Source organism: Giraffa tippelskirchi, chromosome 1 (assembly GCF_054371585.1).
Source record: "Giraffa tippelskirchi isolate mGirTip1 chromosome 1, T2T-mGirTip1v1.2.pri, whole genome shotgun sequence".
In the NCBI taxonomy this organism is placed as follows: domain Eukaryota; kingdom Metazoa; phylum Chordata; class Mammalia; order Artiodactyla; family Giraffidae; genus Giraffa; species Giraffa tippelskirchi.
Genome location: NC_137275.1, coordinates 137,821,658 through 137,840,347, shown reverse-complemented (window position 1 = coordinate 137,840,347; position 18,690 = coordinate 137,821,658). Strand labels below are relative to the sequence as shown.

The following is an 18,690-nucleotide window of genomic DNA, read 5'->3' as shown; positions in this document are numbered from 1 at the left end:
ACCTTTAGGCTCTAGGTTATAGTTACAGGCACTGTGTCTTTCTCCTGTTCTTTTCCTGCTTTAATTTAGAGCTCAGGGTTCTGATTGCATTAATGGTCAGGGCACTTTGGAACAGCCCTTGCTCAGCAATATGCATCTGTCCCTTGCAGGGACACTGTATCCCCATATACCATGTCCTCTCCTGAGCTATCTATTGCTTCACATTTTATCCTCTGCACAAAAATTGGCCTTCAGTTCACAGACCTCATTTTGCAGCACCTGTTGCGTTAATAACTAGGAAACTCCATTCAGACAAGGGCCATTCACCAAGCGCTGTCCTCATGCAGTAAATAATCAGGTACCAAGGAGTTATCTTTGCAAATTTTATTTTCTTGATATCAAGTCCCAAATAGAGAGAATGTCTATGAAAATACATCTCATCTATACATGGTAACAGAATTACATTACTTCACTGAATAATTAGACTGTATTTATTCTATGATATAAAAAGTTAAAGTACATTTAATAAAACTAGAAGAATATGGCAATCAGCTTGAAACATGGGTGAAATTTTGCCTTTCTCTAGGTGACAAGACACTTTGTAAGGACAAGAAGAAAAGTCTCTTCAAGTCCCAATTTGTTTCTATCTAGAGAGTGTCATGTAATAAAAAGAAACTAGCACTGAAATCAGATGCATCTGAGGCTACATCCCAGGTCTGCCATTTAGCATTAATGTGACCTTTGAGCAAATGACTCCACCTCTCTGGGCTCAGTTTCCTCACTTGTAAAATAAGGATACACTGACTATTTGGGGCTTCCCAGGTGGCGTAGTGGTAAAGAATCCACCTGCCAATACAGGAGATGTGGGAGATGTGGGAGATGTGGGTTCAATCCCTGGGCCAGGAAGATCCCTTGAAGTAGGAAATGGCAACCTGCCCCAATATTCTTGCCTGGAAAATCCCATAGACAGAGAAGTCTGGTGGGCTACGGTCCATCTGGTTGCAAAGAGTTGGACACAACTGAGCACACACACACACGCACACACTATCCCACAGGCTTGCGGAAGAACAAATGTAATGTGACATTCAAAGTACCTAGCAGCATTCCTGGCATAAAGAGTTGTTCAATAAACGGGAATCCCTTTGCACAGAAGATAGCATGCAGGAAAGACCCCAAGGACCAAGGCATTGTTGCTGTCTTCCTCAGCTGTTCTTCCTGCTGTCCTGCTCTCTACTGCAACCCTCCTCTCTCCCAACAAGCCTGGTAGCCTGAGAGATTGGCTTAGCTGTAGAACCATGACCCCCTTCCTTCTCCTATTAGTGTATCAACATTTCAACCCAGAAACAGATTTTATCACAACGAAGGTTCATTTTAGCACACACCTAGGTTTAAAATTTACCAACAACCTCTGGCCACTGAAGCAGCCAGTAGACACTGTAGTTATAATGCAACATTTAAAATATTTTTAATATATCTTTTAGATAGTGTTAAGGAATATAAGGAAACAATTTGAGCTATTTTTTATTTTTTTTAAGTTAGTTTATTATCTATTATTTAACTTTACAATATTGTATTTGTTTTGCCATGTTTTAAATCCTTTTGATGGCAAGGATTGTGTTCTTTGGAGTCCTGCTTTGTTCCCAAATTAAACTATATGGGTTATGGTATTACAAGTTTTATTTCCCCCAACTTGACTATCAGATTTTTAAGGCCAGGGCTTTGGCTTTAACTCATTCTCATCTCTCAGCACCTAGCATAGTGCTGCATATGCTTCAAGCCCTTTAATAACAGTTTTTCCTCTTAACTTGATTCACTTTCATATTGACCATCAAACCAAACACGACCTTAACTACAGTTTGGGTTAATCGATTTCCTATTCCCTTCTCAAACAGGTGATAGATGTATTCTTAAATAAATGAGGAGATGAAAAGGTGCTATGCCAAATGCCTCCTAGTCTCTTGGCCCAGGAGTAGGTTTCAACATCCTCAGAGAACTTGTAGAAATGGCTGAATCACTGTCAGTGCACCTGAGAAACCCCACAGAGGAAAAGAGCTCCTGGAAAATTGGATACAGGCAAGTGTCATTTGGATTTATAAAAAGAGGGAGAATGCGTATTCATGAACTAGAGAGCACTGAGCTTGACATCTGTTCAGGGCAAGATTCTAGAACAAATTTTTTTTTTTAAAACAATGGCTTCTGAGCACATAGAAAAAGAAGTGGTAAACTCAGCATGAGCTCACTAAGAATAGTCCTGTCACACTAACCTCATTTTCTAGTGACAGAGTTACTACACTGGGAGATCAGAGAAATAGAGTAGAAATAGTGTAGCTGGATTTCAGAAAAGCTTTTGACAAGTTCTCTCATGATACCCTTAAGGGCAAGATGCAGGAAAAGAAGCCTCGATGATATTACAGTTGTACCAATGTGTCCAACATTAATATCCAAAAGGAAATAGTGATTCGTTATAAGTTCAACAAAATGTTTTAATGCAATTAACAATGTTTTCCTGACCTATGTCAAGGGCTAGTGATTCAAGTGCACAGACAGAGAACAGAGGAAATCAGACTTGGCAGCAGCAACCTTCAAATGCTCCATTTGTGTGATTTGACTTTCAAAAGTATCATATAAACCTAAGATTAAGTCAGACAAATAAAGTCTCTAAAATGAGGGAGGCAGTGAATACCTCTGCTCTTGTCTATGTAGACTGTATTCCTTCATTCACTAAGAAAAACTCTGGATTGTATCCTAAAAAGGGTGATCAGAATGATGAAAAGACATCAATAAAATCATATTGAGAAAGAATGCAATGTTAAAAAGAGAAAACTCACAACTACCTCAATGCATTCCAAGAAGCAGAAGTAGGACAGAGCAGGAATTCCCGATAGGCTACCTGAAAAGGTGTTGAGTTTTCTATAAATGGAGCTGTTTAAGTGTGCACTGAAACACAAGTATCAAATGAGTGGTTGGAACACAAACTTGCAATCTTAGAGTTTGGGTTTAAAAAAAAAAAACCACAAAGATTTTGTAATCTCCCAAAGCAAAGATTCTACAACCTTCTTGGTTATTTATCCCATGATTTAACTATAAGCTACATTATTTTTTCAACTGATTTTAAATCAAGAAAATATTAAAACTATTTCAAAGTATGGAGAAAACTGAACCAACACCCATATACCTACTACCCAAGTATATCTAACTTGAATATTTTGTCATTTTCTCATTTTTAAGAAATGAATTATTATACCTATAGTTGTGCTTTCTTCTTCCCCACCCAGAGAGAGCATCATCTTAAAGATGGTATGCACTATGTATACTATAGCTACTATGTGTTTTATTGACATCCCATGTGTACATATAATAATAATAATAAATAAATAAATTTGTCTTGTTGCAAGAAAACAATATGAAGGAATCTAGTTTAGCAGAGGAGGTAGAAAACTTTCACAAAAGAGATAATGCTCAGTGTTGAATGGAGGGTATGAATTATCCAGGCTTTCCAGGAAGAGGAGGGTGTTCCAGACAGAGGAAACAGCAGTCTTGCTCTCACAGAAGCAAGAAAAGAGTTGGAAATTTTAAAAAACTGCAAATAAGTTTATATATTGCTTTAAATAAGTGGTAAGTTGGAAGTGTGAAAATATGAAAATTGAGAAATCAACAAGGACCTGATTACAAAAGCCTTTATGGCAGAGAAGGACAATTAAGCATATTCATAAGGGGAATAATATGATTTATACGCATGTTAGATAAATCTTGTCATGATGTGCTTAGAATGGGGTGGAGGGTAAGTACAGTGGTCTGGGAGCCAGGTTAGCAAATATTGAAAAAAGTCCACTAAAGAGATGATGTATAGGATTAGAGAATGTTCTAATTTCATTCTTTTACATGTAGCTGTCCAGTTTTCCAAGCACCACTTATTGAAGAGATTCTTTTACCCCTTCTATATTCTTGACTCCTTTGTCATAAACTAATTGACCATAGGTGCATGGGTTTATTTCGGAACTTTCTATCCTGTTCTGTTGATCTATATGTCTGTTTTTGTGCCAGTATCATATGGTTTTGATAACTGTAGCTTTGTAGTATAGGCATCCCTGGTGGCTCAGACAGTAAAGATTCTGCTGGCAATGCAGGAGATGTGGGTTCAATCCCTTGATCAGGAAGATCCCCTGGAGAAGGGAATGGCTCCCCATTCCAGTATTCTTGCCTGGAGAATTCCATGGACAGAGAAGCCTGGTGGGCTACAGTCCATGCAGTTGCAAAGAGTCAGACACTTTCACTTTCACATTTCACTGAAGTCAGGAAGCCTGATTCCTCCAGCTTGTTTTTCTTTCTCAAAATTGCTTTGGCTATTCGGGGTCTTTTGTGTTTTCATAAAATTTAAAAGTTTTTGTTGTAGTTCTGTGGAAAATGCCATTGGTAATTTGATAAGAATTGCATTGAATCTGTAGATTGCCCTGGGTAGTCACGTTGACAATATTTTCTTCTAATCCAAAAACACAGTGTATCTCTCCATCTGTTTGTGTCATCTTTGATTTCTTTCATCAATGTATTATAGTTTTTGGTGTATAGGTCTTTTCTCTCCTTAGGTAGGTTTATTCCCAGTTATTTTATTCTTTTTAATGCAATAGTAAATAGGATTGTTTCCTTAATTTCTCCTTCAGATGTTTCATCATTAGTGTATAGAAATGCATAGCAAAGAAAACCATGAATAAAACAAAAACATCTTACAGAATGAGAGAAAATATTTTCAAATGATGTAACTGACAATGGATTAATCTCCAAAATATACAAACAGCTCATACAACTCAATATTAAAAAAACAAACAATCCAATCAAAAAATAGGCTGAAGATCTAAATAGACATTTCTCCAAAGACATCCAAAAGGCACGAGAAAATATGCTTAACATCATTATTAGAGAAATGAAAATCAAAACTACTTCACACCAGTCAGAATGGCTGACAGCAAAAAGCCTACAAATAATACTAATAAATGTTGGAGGGGGTGTGGAGAAAAAGGAACCCTTCTACACTGTTGGTGGGAGTGTCAGATACTACAATCACTATGGAAAACAGTGTGGAAGCTCCTTAAAAAACTAAAAATAGAGCTACCATATTATCCTTCAATCCCACTCCTGGGTATGTACCCAGAGAAAACCATACTTCAAAAAGATACATGCATCCCAATGTTCATAGCAGCACTATTTACAATGGCCAAGACATGGATGCAACTTAAGTGTCCATCAATAGATGAATGGATAAAGATGTGCTATATATACATGCAATGGAATATTACTCAGCTATAAAAGTGAATGAAATATTGCCATTTGTAGCACCATGGATGGACCTGGAGATTATCATATTAACTGAAGAAAGCCAGACAGAGAAAGACAAATATCATATGATATCACATATATGTGGAATCTAAAAAAATGATACAAATGAACTTATTTACAAAACAGAAATAGACTTACAGACACAGAGAACAAACTTATGGTTACCAAAGGGAAAGGGAGGGAGGCATAAATTAGGTGTTTGGAATTAAAACATACACACTACTATATATAAAACAGATAACCAACAAGGACCTACTGTATAACATAGGGAACTATACCTGATATTTTATAATAACCTATAATGGAAAGTAATATTAAGAAGAACATATATATATATATGTATGTATAATTGAAACACTTTCTGTACATCTGAAACTATCACAACATTGTAAATCAATGTTATTTCAACAAAAAATTTTTAGAAAAGATGATGGAATTTAAATCAGAATGAAGTGAACAGATTAAGAATATCTTTTATACTGCTGTATGTGCAAAGATATATTTTTAAGAATGATGAGAGATATTTAAAGAACTTAGTGATGGAGGAGAGTGAAAAAGTTGGCTTAAAGCTCAACATTCAGAAAACTAAGATCATGGCATCCAGTCCCATCACTTCATGGCAAATAGATGGGGAAATAGTGGAAACAGTGGCTGACTTTACTTTAGGGCTCCAAAATCACTGCAGATGGTGACTGCAGCCATGAAATTAAAAGACGCTTACTCCTTAGAAGGAAAGTTATGACCAACCTAGACAGCATATTAAAAAGCAGAGACATTACTTTGTCAAAAAAAGTCCGTACCAACCTAGACAGCATATTAAAAAGCAGAGACATTACTTTGTCAAAAAAAGTCCGTCTAGTCAAGGCTATGGTTTTTCCAGTAGTCATGTATGGATGTGAGAGTTGGACTATAAAGAAAGCTGAGCACCGAAGAATTGATGCTTTTGAACTGTGGTGTTGGAGAAGACTCTTTTTTGTTTGTTTGTTTTGCCATACATTGACATGAATCCACCATGGGTGTACATGTTTTTTTTTTCCCCTTCCAGAACCCCTCTCCCACCTCCCTCCCCATCCCATCCCTCCGGGTCATCCCGGAAGCTGTGGTACATATACACAATGGAATATTACTCAGCCATTAAAAAGAATACATTCGAATCAGTTCTAATGAGGTGGATGAAACTGGAGCCTATTATACAGAGTGAAGTAAGCCAGAAAGAAAAACTCCAATACAGTATACTAACACATATGTATGGCATTTAGTCAATCGGTAAAGATAACCCTGTATGCGAGGCATCAAAAGAGACACAGATAAATAGAACAGTATTATGGAGAAGACTCTTGAGAGTCCCTTGGACTGCAAGGAGGTCCAACCAGTCCATCCTAAAGGAAATCAGTCCTGGGTGTTCATTGGAAGGACTGATGTTGAAGCTGAAAGTCCAATATTTTGGCCACCTGATGCGAAGAGCTGACTCATTTGAAAAGACCCTGATGTTGGGAAAGATTGAAGGCGGGAGGAGAAGGGGACGACAGAGGATGAGATGGTTAGATGGCATCACCGACTCAATGGACATGAGTTTGGGTAAACTCAGGGAGTTGGTGATGGACAGGGAGGCCGGGCGAGCTGCAGTTCATGGGGTCGCAAAGAGTTGGACACGACTGAGAGACTGAACTGAACTGAGTGACCCATTAGATTTGTAATTATATTTCAGGGAACAATTTGTGACATGACATATCTGAATCAGTATAAGAGTATATTGAATTACTAATAACATTATTAAATAAGATAAAATAACATAGCATAATGTTTACCAAAATTATGAAAAACTCTTGTATTAGCATTGTACAATGGACAGTTTCTTTTTTGGCGGGGTGGGGGTTGGGGGAGAGGGAGGCGGTAAGCAAGAAAAGAACTCCACGAAGAGATCGACATGTACGTTTTCTGACAAAACTGAAGTATATACTGAGTCACAGAGTAAATTCACTGAAAACAACAAAGAGAAACCTATCCTTGTAAAGGCTATTCTGTCACCCCCTAAAAAGTGTTTCAACTCTGATATACCACACAACCGGTTAAGAAATGACGGGGCATCCTAACTACCACGGGAGGCGCTGGGCTGGGCCTGGTGGGCACCGCTGGAGTCAGCAGGGCCGCGGGGGAGCCCCCTACTTCACGCAGGCTGCTGCCGGCTCCCTGTTGAAGCCCTGGATGGAGAGGTCGTAGATCACCCCCTCCACTCTCTTCACATCGTACTTCAGGCCCCGTAGCGCTTCCTCAGGGAATCGTTTTTGAGGTTGAGGAGGCAGAAGCCGGAATCCAGCTCGTTTGATGAAAGTGGAGATGTGCACGGGCCGGGAGTAGTCTCCGGCGGTCACGCTGTTGACGGACAACCTCGACAGTTCACTAGCGATAATGAGAACCCCCGAGAGACAATCTTCCACATCCAAGTGAAATCCCTTCTCCTGATCAGGCTCAATGCCAAGGATCTCTGTAACCGCTTCTCGGCTCACTATGGTTTCGGACTCCAAGTACACAACAAACGCTGCCAAGAAGACCAAGCGCTGCAGCACAAACCTCCAGTGCTCGTGAAACCTGTAATACTGTTCCGCAGGACACTTGGTCTTCAAAGACGTTAGATGTGTTTTTACTGTACCAAAACGTTCTCGAGCTTTCAAATGCCTCTTTGGAATGTCCTGAAACCCAGCACCCTGATGGACCCCTTGCAGTAGAGTTAAAATCTCTCGAGCTCTTTGTTCTAAACTCTGTACAACTTTCCAGATTTCCTTTCGGATGTCCTGCAGCCAAAAAGCCCTGCAGCTCCACGAAGATCTCACTCACAGACCTGGCACCGGCCGCACGACCGTCAGCCGGGGCTGCGAGGGTGGCCGGCAGAGGGCGCTCCGGAGACAACCGGCGCCGTCAGTCACAACGCCCCGCCGCCACCGCCGCTGCCCACGGACGACTTTTGAGTTTTGTTTTTTAAGATGCCCATTTAATTTTCAAACTGATGTTGTTGTTCAGTTACTGAGCTGTGTCCGATTCTTACGACCCTCCGGACGGCAGCACTCCAGGCTTCCCTGACCTTCACTAATAATTCTTTATAAAACAATTCACCAGTAGTTGTATACAGTTGGTTCTTGTACACAAGGATAACTATATATTCTTAGCAAAAAATAAATTCCATCATTTTACTTGAGTTGGTTGGACGGCATCATCGACTCAATGGACAGGAGTTTGAGCAAACTCTGGAACATAGTGAAGGACTGGGAAGCCTGGCGTGCTGCAGTCCCTGGGATCACAAAGAGTTGGACACGACTTAGCAACTGAAGAACGACAAATCATTTTACTTTTAATGTAAAACTATAATTTAAAAAGTGGGACACGACCGAAGCAACTTAGTACGAAGGCATATAATTAAAACATCACTCAATTTACTTCAGCTCTTGTCTAGTTTATTTCATTTCTTCCATTTGCCTTCATTCCCATAGAGAAGAGGGTGTGGGGCAAGAAGATATGAATTCTACTCTTGTTGCATAGGGATAAGAATGGACTCTCGGCTGCTTCATCATCTCCAAGAAACAGAATGGTGCTTCAAAATATTGAGTACTAGGACACAAATGTTCTCACATTCACAAACCAAACTAGATTTCTAGGAAGACACATCTGATTCATTTGGACAATTGGGCCTATTTTGTTTTCAAAAGAATCAGGTTGTTGTTGTTAATGATGTTTTACATTGTGTAACTCTAATGTAATTAATTATTTGTCTTCTACCTTTAAACCATTTAAATGTGTGTGGACAGGGAAAGTATATGTAAGTAACAGTTGTTTAAAATGGAAGCTGTTGCACTTTTTCAGTACAGTTTAGAGACAAAGAGAATAGGAGAGGTATCAATTATGTAAATGAGCCTGATACTAAAGAAAGCATCTTTTCCTTACAAAGTTGTTACTGACCCTGAGGCAGTGGTTATTAAACCTGAGCATGTATCAGAACCATCCAGAGGGCTTATTGCAAGACAGACAAAAGACCCTCCCTAGAGTTTTTGATTTAGCACTCTGGGAAGGAGCCTCAGAGTTTGTGTTTCTGACAAGTTCCCAGGTGATATGATGCTATAATTCAAGGACCACACTTTGAAAAGCGCTGCTGTAGGGAGACTCCTCTGACCCCTGACGCTGGGTACGTTGGTCCTTTATGAGCCTGTCTGTTTATCCCTCCCCTAGGACTGTTACTCTGAAATCTGATGACTAACAAACAAGCCAGCTCCTTTATCAGGCCTTGAGCTACCTGAAACAAGTGCACATCTAATTTAGTAGTGCATCCCCCAGGGACAGCACAGGGCCTGAATGACAGAGACTCAGTTCAGTTCAGTTCAGTCGCTCAGTCGTGTCCGACTCTTTGTGACCCCATGAATTGCAGCACGCCAGGCCTCCCTGTCCATCACCAACTCCCGGAGTCTACCCAAACCCATGTTCATCGAGTCGGTGATGCCATCCAACCATCTCATCCTCTGTCGTCCCCTTCTCCTCCCGCTGCCAATCCTACCCAGCATTAGGGTCTTTTCCAATGAGTCTAGTAGATAGTTAATAATTAAGTGTTGAATTATACTTGATTTATCATCAAATAAATGAAAATGTTAAGTTTTGGGGAAGAAACAGAATGTCTGTATATATGTGTGTATTTGTGATTTGAAATACTCAGAACCATGATAAGGAAAATGCTGAGTATTCAGAATATTACAGAGGCAAGCTATATCCAACCAAAGGAAAAATAAGAAATTAGACTTTGAAATTCACTTTAGCTACCATAGTGTGTGATGGGAATAAAATAATTGAGAAATATCACAGTAGTAGAAGTGTATAAATGTTTTGAACTTTTTCAGACATACTCTTTGGCCCATAATACTCCATCCTGTGTAGCTAGTAAAACTGAGAATCACCCCAATTTACCTATGGTATAGCCAAGGGCACACCAGAGATTAAAGAGATCACCCACATCCTAAACAGAAAAAGAGAATTATAAGAAAAAAATGGAAAAGACCTAGTAGGTCACTCAGTTCTAGTCACTGGAGTAGTGAAAGATTAAATAAAGTAACAGAAAAAAATTATGGAAATACACTCAAGAAAACTTAAGACTCTCTGATCCTCTAATTTTTAGTGCCTCATGAAGTTCAAGGGTTTATTGTCAACTCATTGCTTAAATCCCTATTCATCAGAAGGAAAATATTCCCTATGGTCTGCATTAGAAATGGAAATAAGAAAGGCAATGTAAAAAGTTGATTTTTGTGGTATTAAATGACTCACTTTTTCCTGTGTTCATGAATTTCTGGTTTGTAACTGTACTTATCCAAAATATTAAAATGACCTTCAGGCCAACCCCTTTACTTAAGAGTAAAAGGGGAAGGGAAAATTACTAGAAGTTGACCATTACAGAAATTACTTGCGAGGCATTTTTCTTTGATAGCTGCAGTTTCACTCATATTATCATCCTTTTCTGTTGACAAGTTTCCAAGATTTTAATCTTGGATTGGAAATGTTACCCTATCAGAAAGGACTTATATTGTCAGAAGCAGCGCTGTCGTGGAATACAGAATCATATTTGAGAGCACTTGCTGTATTGAAAAATATACCATTGCTAGGAAAGGCATTTAAACGTTTAGTCTGCCTGCTTATAAATCACTTTCAATGTGCTCAAGTTCTTAGACAACATATTGAAAGCTTTTTTATTTCTTTTATTATAGCAGTGTCATTTGCATTGCTGAACTTGGGGTTATGTTGGCAATTCCAGATAAACCCTTGCTCAGAGGGTTTATAACTGCAATTAAATTTCACCCTGGCTTGGAATTCGAAAGTAAAATTTTTGTGACCTTTTTTTTTTTAACTTAAAATATATTTGATGTTTTTAAGACATGATCAGATTGACAATTTGGGTTTACAAAGGGAAAACAAGTGGCTTAAAGCACAGAAGACTAACAAAGGCATTAGGAGACCTGGGCGTGTTTACCTAAATTCACAGATTTGCTCGGTTGTTTTAGAAGAACATAATCATGGCATTAAAATTTTTTTTCCTATTAACTTGATTTGGAGACTGCTGCTGCTTTTTTTTTTTAATTAAAATTTTTTTTATTGTATGGACAGCTTTTCCACTCCCTCTTAGACAAAATATTTAAAATTCATTTGGACATCTCTTTAACCTCGGGCACACAGACACTCAGTGGTTTCAGCTCTGCTGTCTTCCTATACAAAGCTAATACCGGCATCCTGTCTCCTACCTACCACCTGGAGTTGGTGGATGAAATAAGTCTCAATGAGCTCAGAGTTGTTTGAGAAAGAGAGAAGTTAGGGTATGCTGACAGGAAGCCTTTGATGAGGATGAAACTGAGTTAGAAATATGAGACAATGAAGCATTTCTGAGAAGGAAAATTTGCAGGAGCTTTGGAATAACAAGAAATGACTCCAATGTTTACTGGGTTTGAAAAAACAATCCTCAGCTCCTGGATTCAAGAGTGGGAGCAGTTCGGCTCAAGGCTGGCTAAGGGAAGGGCTTCTCTTCAAGCTCTCCAGGAGTTATCCTTCAATTCTCTCTGGTGGGCTGGTGCTGGTGCTCAGTCATGTCCGACTCTCTGTGACCCCATGGTCTGTAGCCCGCCAGACTCCTCTGTCCATGAGATTTGCCAGGCAAGGATACTGGAGTGAGCAGCCATTTCCTACTCCAGGGGATCTTCCCAACTCAGGGATCGAACTTGTGTCTCCTGCATCTCCTGCACTGACAGGCAGATTCTTTACAACTGTGCTACCTGGGAAGCCCCCAATTTGCTCTACCTTTGTGAAAAAAGCAGAAGTAAAGACAACACAGGTTTACTGGCTTTGAAGTGAAATAGATCAGTAGTAATAAATCTAAATATGACTCTGACTCTGTAGTGGAGAAGAGAAAAATATCTGGCATAAAGGGAGATGTCTCTGCATCAAGGAGGAGGAATGTTCCTCCTCAGGACTCATTCCTCTGTGTATTGGCTCTTACAAGAAATACAGCTATAATCGGATTGGTTAAAACTGCAACTCAATGCCACGGTAAAGATTTGAGGAATAATGAGCACCTGGCTTCCCTGGTGGCTCAGTGCTAAAGAATCCACTTGCCAATGCAGGAGATGTGAGTTTGATCCCTGGGTCAGGAAGATTCCCCTGGAGAAGGAAATGGCAACCCACTCTAGTATTCTTGCCTGCAAAATCCCATGGACAGAGGAGTCTGGCAGGCAACAGTCCATGGGTCCCAAAAGAGTTGGATACGACTTAGCAACTAAACAACGAGGTCCTCCAATACTAAGCCATGTATGTGCAGGCCCGTGAAAACTACAAGGTAACCCAGGAATTCCAATGGACTTAGAGATCACTTGGGTAGATTGAGATGTTCCCAGTTACTCTCTCCAAGAGTACAGATGCCAACATCAGATGGCAGTTGTGGGAGGAGAAGACACATCTACCCCACTGATAGGTCTACCCCCATTCTTACACAGACCTCCACTGTGGTCTGATTTACAGGCTGAAATGATTACTGTAGATGCAGCATGCATCACTGGAGGCTCAGTGGAAAGCAACTGGAACAGGGAGCTCAGTTAGGAGTCTGCTGCAGAAAATCATGAGAGCCTATGTAAGGGAGTTGGGGCAGTAGTGAAAAGGAGATATAATCTGAGGCATATTTAAGGGAAAGAATTGACAGGAACTGATTTCCAACTGGATGTGGGATGAGGGTGAGGGATAAAAGAAAATTAAGGAAAACTAAGATGTTAAAATATCAGGAAAATCAATTAATGCAAATAGACAAAATAAGGCTGCACAGGTGAAGCATGGTTCATTTCATAGTGTGAGATGCCATCACTGAAGAAAACAAGGTTGGAAGAGAATGGAAGGCAATTTATACAGAGTTCACAGAAAAAGCATGACAACAAAATGAACACAGTGTCATAACATTACTGTGAATACACATACCCAGACTTCTCTCTTAGATAACCGCATTCCTCTGTACGTGCTAGGAAACTGACCACAGACCAAATAAATTGGCTGTGCCAGTACTGAGTGAAAAGCACAATCAAAACAATTTAAAAGAAGATGGGAGGACCTCGAAGTCCATAAGGTCTAACTTGACTTCTGAGAAACCCAACAGCCTCTACAATGAGCTACCGTCAATGTGCTCACGTCCAGCCAAGCAGAAAAGAAGAAACACGCCATGGTGCATCTTAAAAATGGCAATTTACTCTTTAGAAGCTCCAGGAAATAACCAGTACATGAAAAAGGAGTCCCGTTACTAACACAGGTGTCTAGTTTAATGACTGACTGGACAGGGCTATCCCTACACAAAGAAGAAAAGACAGGACAAGAAGCAGAATTGGATGGAGAGACAAGTTCAGTTTGGAGCATTCTCGTTACATAACACTGCCCATTAGGTGAGTGAAAGCACAGATGAAGCTCAGGAGAGTGAAGAGGTCTGAGGACAAAGTAACCTTTCTCCTGCTCACATTGAGAACTGGAACAAAGCATGAGCGTAATTTTGATATGTTACACATTTACGAAAATCTCTGTCTCTTACTCTGTCTTACCAAGAGCCAAAGTTGACTTCTTCTACCTGTGAGAATAAAAAGTGCAGTAAGCAGCAAGGTGAAAATTCCACCCTGCCACAGTAAGAAGCCAAGGATAAAAGCGGTCTGAAAAGGAACAAGGAGCTTCTGTATCTAGCAGATTTTCAGACGAGACACACTGAGGAACTCTTCTACTGAAAAGAGCAAAGAATGCTGGGCAAAATATAAATAATATATGTCAATGAGCTAGCAGACAATGAAGAAATTCTCAGGGGCCGGTGGTTAAGTGAAAGAGGAAATCCAGGTAAGCAGTGAAGCCAGCTTTCACTCAGAGGGTAATAGAAATGGTGTAGAGGCAGGTGTTATGTTGTTATTCTATGTATTCTGCACTTATTTTGTAAATATGCTTCATGTTTACGCTGCTGAATGTGTCACGTCAGATACCCTCTCTGTTTCTCTAATGTGTTCTGTGCCCTGAGGGAGCTGGTCTTTCCGGACTGCATCAAACCCAAGCCACGCCTCTAGCCTCCAACTGAGTCTGGCCATGACCACAGATAGCAGATGAGGGGAGCAGAGTATATACTATCCCGGATCTTTCCCTCCCAGGGAGCCAAGGTTGGCCATGTTCCTTTGCCAAAGCAACTCCAACAGAACATAACTCCTGTCAGCTACTCAACTTCGAACAGAGTTCCCTGTGGCCTCTTCAAGCCTGGGTGTGGCAGTTCAGTTCAGTCACTCAGTCGTGACCAACTCTTTGCAACCCTGTGGACTGCAGCATGCCAGGCTTCCCTGTCCATCACCAACTCTCAGACCCTACTCAAACTCATGTCCATTGAGTCAGTGATGCCATCCAAACATCTCATCCTTTGTCAGCCCCTTCTCCTCCCGCCTTCAATCTTTCCCAGCATCAGGGTCTTTTCAAATGAGTCAGCTCTTCGCATCAGGTGGCCAAAGTATTGGAGTTTCAGTTTCTGCATCAGTCCTTCCAATGAATATTCAGGACTGATTTCCTTTAGGATGGACCTCCTTGAAGTCCAAGGGACTCTCAAGAGTCTTCTCCAATACAACAGTTCAAAAGCATCAATTCTTCTGTGCTCAGCTTTCTTTATACTCCAACTCTCACATCCATACATGACTACTGGTAAAACCATAGCTTTGACTAGATGGACCTTTGTTGGCAGAGTAACATCTCTGCTTTTTAATGTGCTGTATAGGTTAATCATAGCTTTCCTTTCAAGAAGCAAGCATGTTTTAATTTCATGGCTGCAATCACCATCTGCAGTGACTTTGGAGCCAAAAAAATAAAGTCCATCACTGTTTCCATTGTTTCCCCATCTATTTGCCATGAAGTGATGGGACCAGATGCCATGATCTTAGTTTTCTGAATGTTGAGTTTTAAGCCAACTCTTTCACTCTCCTCTTTCACTTTCATCAAGAGACTCTTTAGTTCTTCTTCACTTTCTGCCATAAGGGTTGTGTCATCTGTGTTTCTGAGGTTATTGATATTTCTCCTGGCAATCTTGATTCCAGCTTGTGCTTCATCCAGCTGGGCATTTCACATGATGTATTCTGCATATTAGTTAAATAAGCAGGGTGACAATATACAGCCTTGACATACTCCTTTCCCAATTTGGAACCAGTCTGTTGTTCCATGTCCAGTTTCAACTGTTGCTTCTTGACCTGCATACAGATTTCTCAGGAGACAGGTCAGGTGGTCTGGTATTCCCATCTCCTGAAGAATTTTCCACATTTTGCTGCAATCCACATAGTCACAGGCTTTGGCATAGTCAATAAAGCAGAAGTAGATGTTTTCCTGGAATTCTCTTTTTTTTTTTGATGATCCAGCAGATGTTGGCAATTTGATCTCTGGCTCCTCTGCCTTTTCTAAAACCAGCTTCAACATCTGGAAGTTCACGGTTCACGTATTGCTGAAGCCTGGCTTGGAGAATTTTGAGCATTACTTTGCTAGCGTGTGAGATGAGTGCCATTGTGTGGTAGTTTGAGCATTCTTTGGCATTGCCTTTCTTTGGGATTGGAATGAAAACTGACTGTTTCCAGTCCTGTGGCCACTGCTGAGTCTTCCAAATTTGCTGTCATATTGAGTGCAGCACTTTCACAGTATCATCTTTCAGGATTTGAAATAGCTCAACTGGAATTCCATCCCCTCCACTAGCTTTGTTCATAGTGATGCTTCCTAAGGCCCACTTGACTTCGCATTCCAGGATGTCTGGCTCTAGGTGAGTGATCACACCATTGTGATTATCTGGGTCATGATGATCTTTTTTGCACAATTCTTCTGTGTATTCTTGTCACCTCTTCTTAATATCTTCTGCTTTTGTTAGGTCCATACCATTTCTGTCCTTTATTGAGCCCATCGTTGCATGAAATGTTCCCTTGGTATCTCTAATTTTCTTGAAGAGATCTCAAGTCTTTCCCATTCTGTTGTTTTCCTCTATTTTTTGCATTGATCCCTGAGGAAGGCTTTCTTATCTCTCCTTGCTATTCTTTGGAACTCTGCATTCAAATGAGTATATCTTTCCTCTTCTTTGCCTTTCCCTTCTTTTCTTTTCTCAGCTATTTGTAAGGCCTCCTCAGATAACCATTTTGCCTTTTTGCATTTCTTTTTCTTGGGGATGGTCTTGATGACTGCCTCCTGTACAATGTCATGAACCTCTGTCCATAGTTCTTCAGGCACTCTGTCTATCAGATCTAACCCCTTGAACCTATTTGTCATTTCCACTGTAAGGGATTTAATTTAGGTCATACCTGAATGGTCTGGTGGTTTTCCCTACTTTCTTCAATTTAATTCTGAATTTGGCAATAAGGAGTTCATGATCAGAGCCATGGTCAGCTCCCAGTGTTTTTTCCTGACTGTACAGAGCTTCTCCAACTTTGGCTGCAAAGAATATAATCAATCTGATTTCGGTATTGACCATCTAGTGATGTACATGTGTAGAGTCTTCTCTTGTGTTGTTGGAAGAGGGTGTTTGCTATGATCCGTGGGTTCTCTTAGCAAAACTCTCTTAGCCTTTGCCCTGCTTCTTTTTGTACTCCAAGGCCGAATTTGCCTGTTACTCCAGGTATCTCTTGACTTCCTACTCTTCCATTCCAGTAATGGTTTAAGGATGTGGTAGTGCCAGGGAATGTCACCACCCTTTATTTTTATTCTCTTAACCCTGCTCACACCTTTGTAAATAGTCTCACATTAACCATCATTAGCTAAGCTACTTGATTAGTTACCTACTGCAAGAGGGTAAGCCCCTTGCAGGCCCTTGATCAATGTAGCTATACAGTATTTAGAGGAGAAATTGTTTTTAGAAAGATAAAGAAGACATAGGAAACAAACGTACGAGGGAAAGGTGGTGCATACTAAGTTGCTTAGTGGTGTTTGACTCTTTCTGACCCTATAGACTGTAGCCCACTGGGCTTCTCTGTCCATGGGATTCTCCAGACGAGAATACTGGAGTGGGTTACTATGCCCTTCTCCAGGAGATTCCCCCAGTCCAGGATATAACCTACGTCTCTTGTATCTCCTGCATTGGCAGATGGGTTCTTTACCACTAGTGCCACCTGGGAAGCCCATGGGGGGAAAAGTGGGAGAAAGGATAAATTGAGAGATTGGGAATGACATATACAAACTACTATACATAAAATAACTAATAAGGGCCTACTGCACAGCACAGGGAACTCTACTCAATGCTCTGTAATGACCTACGTGAGAAAAGAATCTAAAGAGTAGATATATGTATATGTATAACCGAATCACTTTCCTGTTCAGCAGAAACTGACATAACACTGTAAATCAACTAATGGCCAATGAAAATTAATTTGAAAAAAAAGAAAGAAAGAAGAGTGGTTAAGAGAGCCAAATACTATAGAGATTGTATAACTCTAAGGCTAAGAAGGAAAGAACAGACATGACAATAAACAGGCAACCAGTGACCTTTATTAGTAGGGAAAGCTTGTGCATAACAGTGGGGTTGGAAGCCGCATCTAGGGGATTAGCGACTTGGACAATGGAGTCAACATAAGCAGATAGTTCTTTGGAGAAGTTTGGCATTAAAGGAAGCAATTTCCTCGTGTTTTGAGATGGTAAAGCCAGCACACATACACACGTTTTCAGTTTAGGGTTTGATAGAGAAAGAGATCAAGCCAGAGAAGAGACTGCAAATTGAAGTGTCAAAAAGAATAACTGATAGATGAGGGGTCCACAAGGTAGCAGGAAGAGACAGAATCAAGATAATGAAGTAAGAACCTTTCTCTTCTGAAAAGAAGTCAAAAAAATAAAGGTAAAAGAAGATAAAAACAAATCTGGACTTGAGATGGATGAACGTTTCAAGCATTCATTCTTGTCTGTTTTTCTTCCCTTCTACAGCAGGAGCAACAAAGTTTCCCTTGGAGGCAGGGAGGTGTGAAGGGTGAGGCTGGAGGCTGGATAAAGCTGGTAAATTTTGGAATAAACTGTAGGCATTGGAAGAGGTTTGTTTTACTTTGAGTAAATCATCTCTTTCGATTCACAGTAGCTAACCCACCATCAATGGGGGTGAGCAGGGGACAGCCACTCGAGTGTCCAACAAATGAGTTTCCTTAGCTTTCTGGAAGGCAATTATATGAATTTCTGTTGGCTTCTGTGGCTGTGATGCTGTAAAGGTAACCCAGGCTCACGTAAATCTGACACAAGGATTACAAATATTCATCAGGCATCCCAACAAAGGAAATGCAGCAGGAGCAAAAGTGAGAGAACAGTGAGAGCAACGGGAGGGGAAAAAACCCAGCAACCAGCAAATAGCATCATCCAAATTCATCCTATGCA

General features: G+C 40.4%; 1 pseudogene; it reads right to left on the bottom strand.

Annotated features, from left to right (window-relative positions):
• Positions 1-7,472: 7,472 nt before the first annotated feature.
• On the bottom strand, positions 7,473-10,784 carry LOC145516100 (translin pseudogene; annotated as a pseudogene).
• Between the last annotated feature and the right edge of the window lie 7,906 nt (positions 10,785-18,690).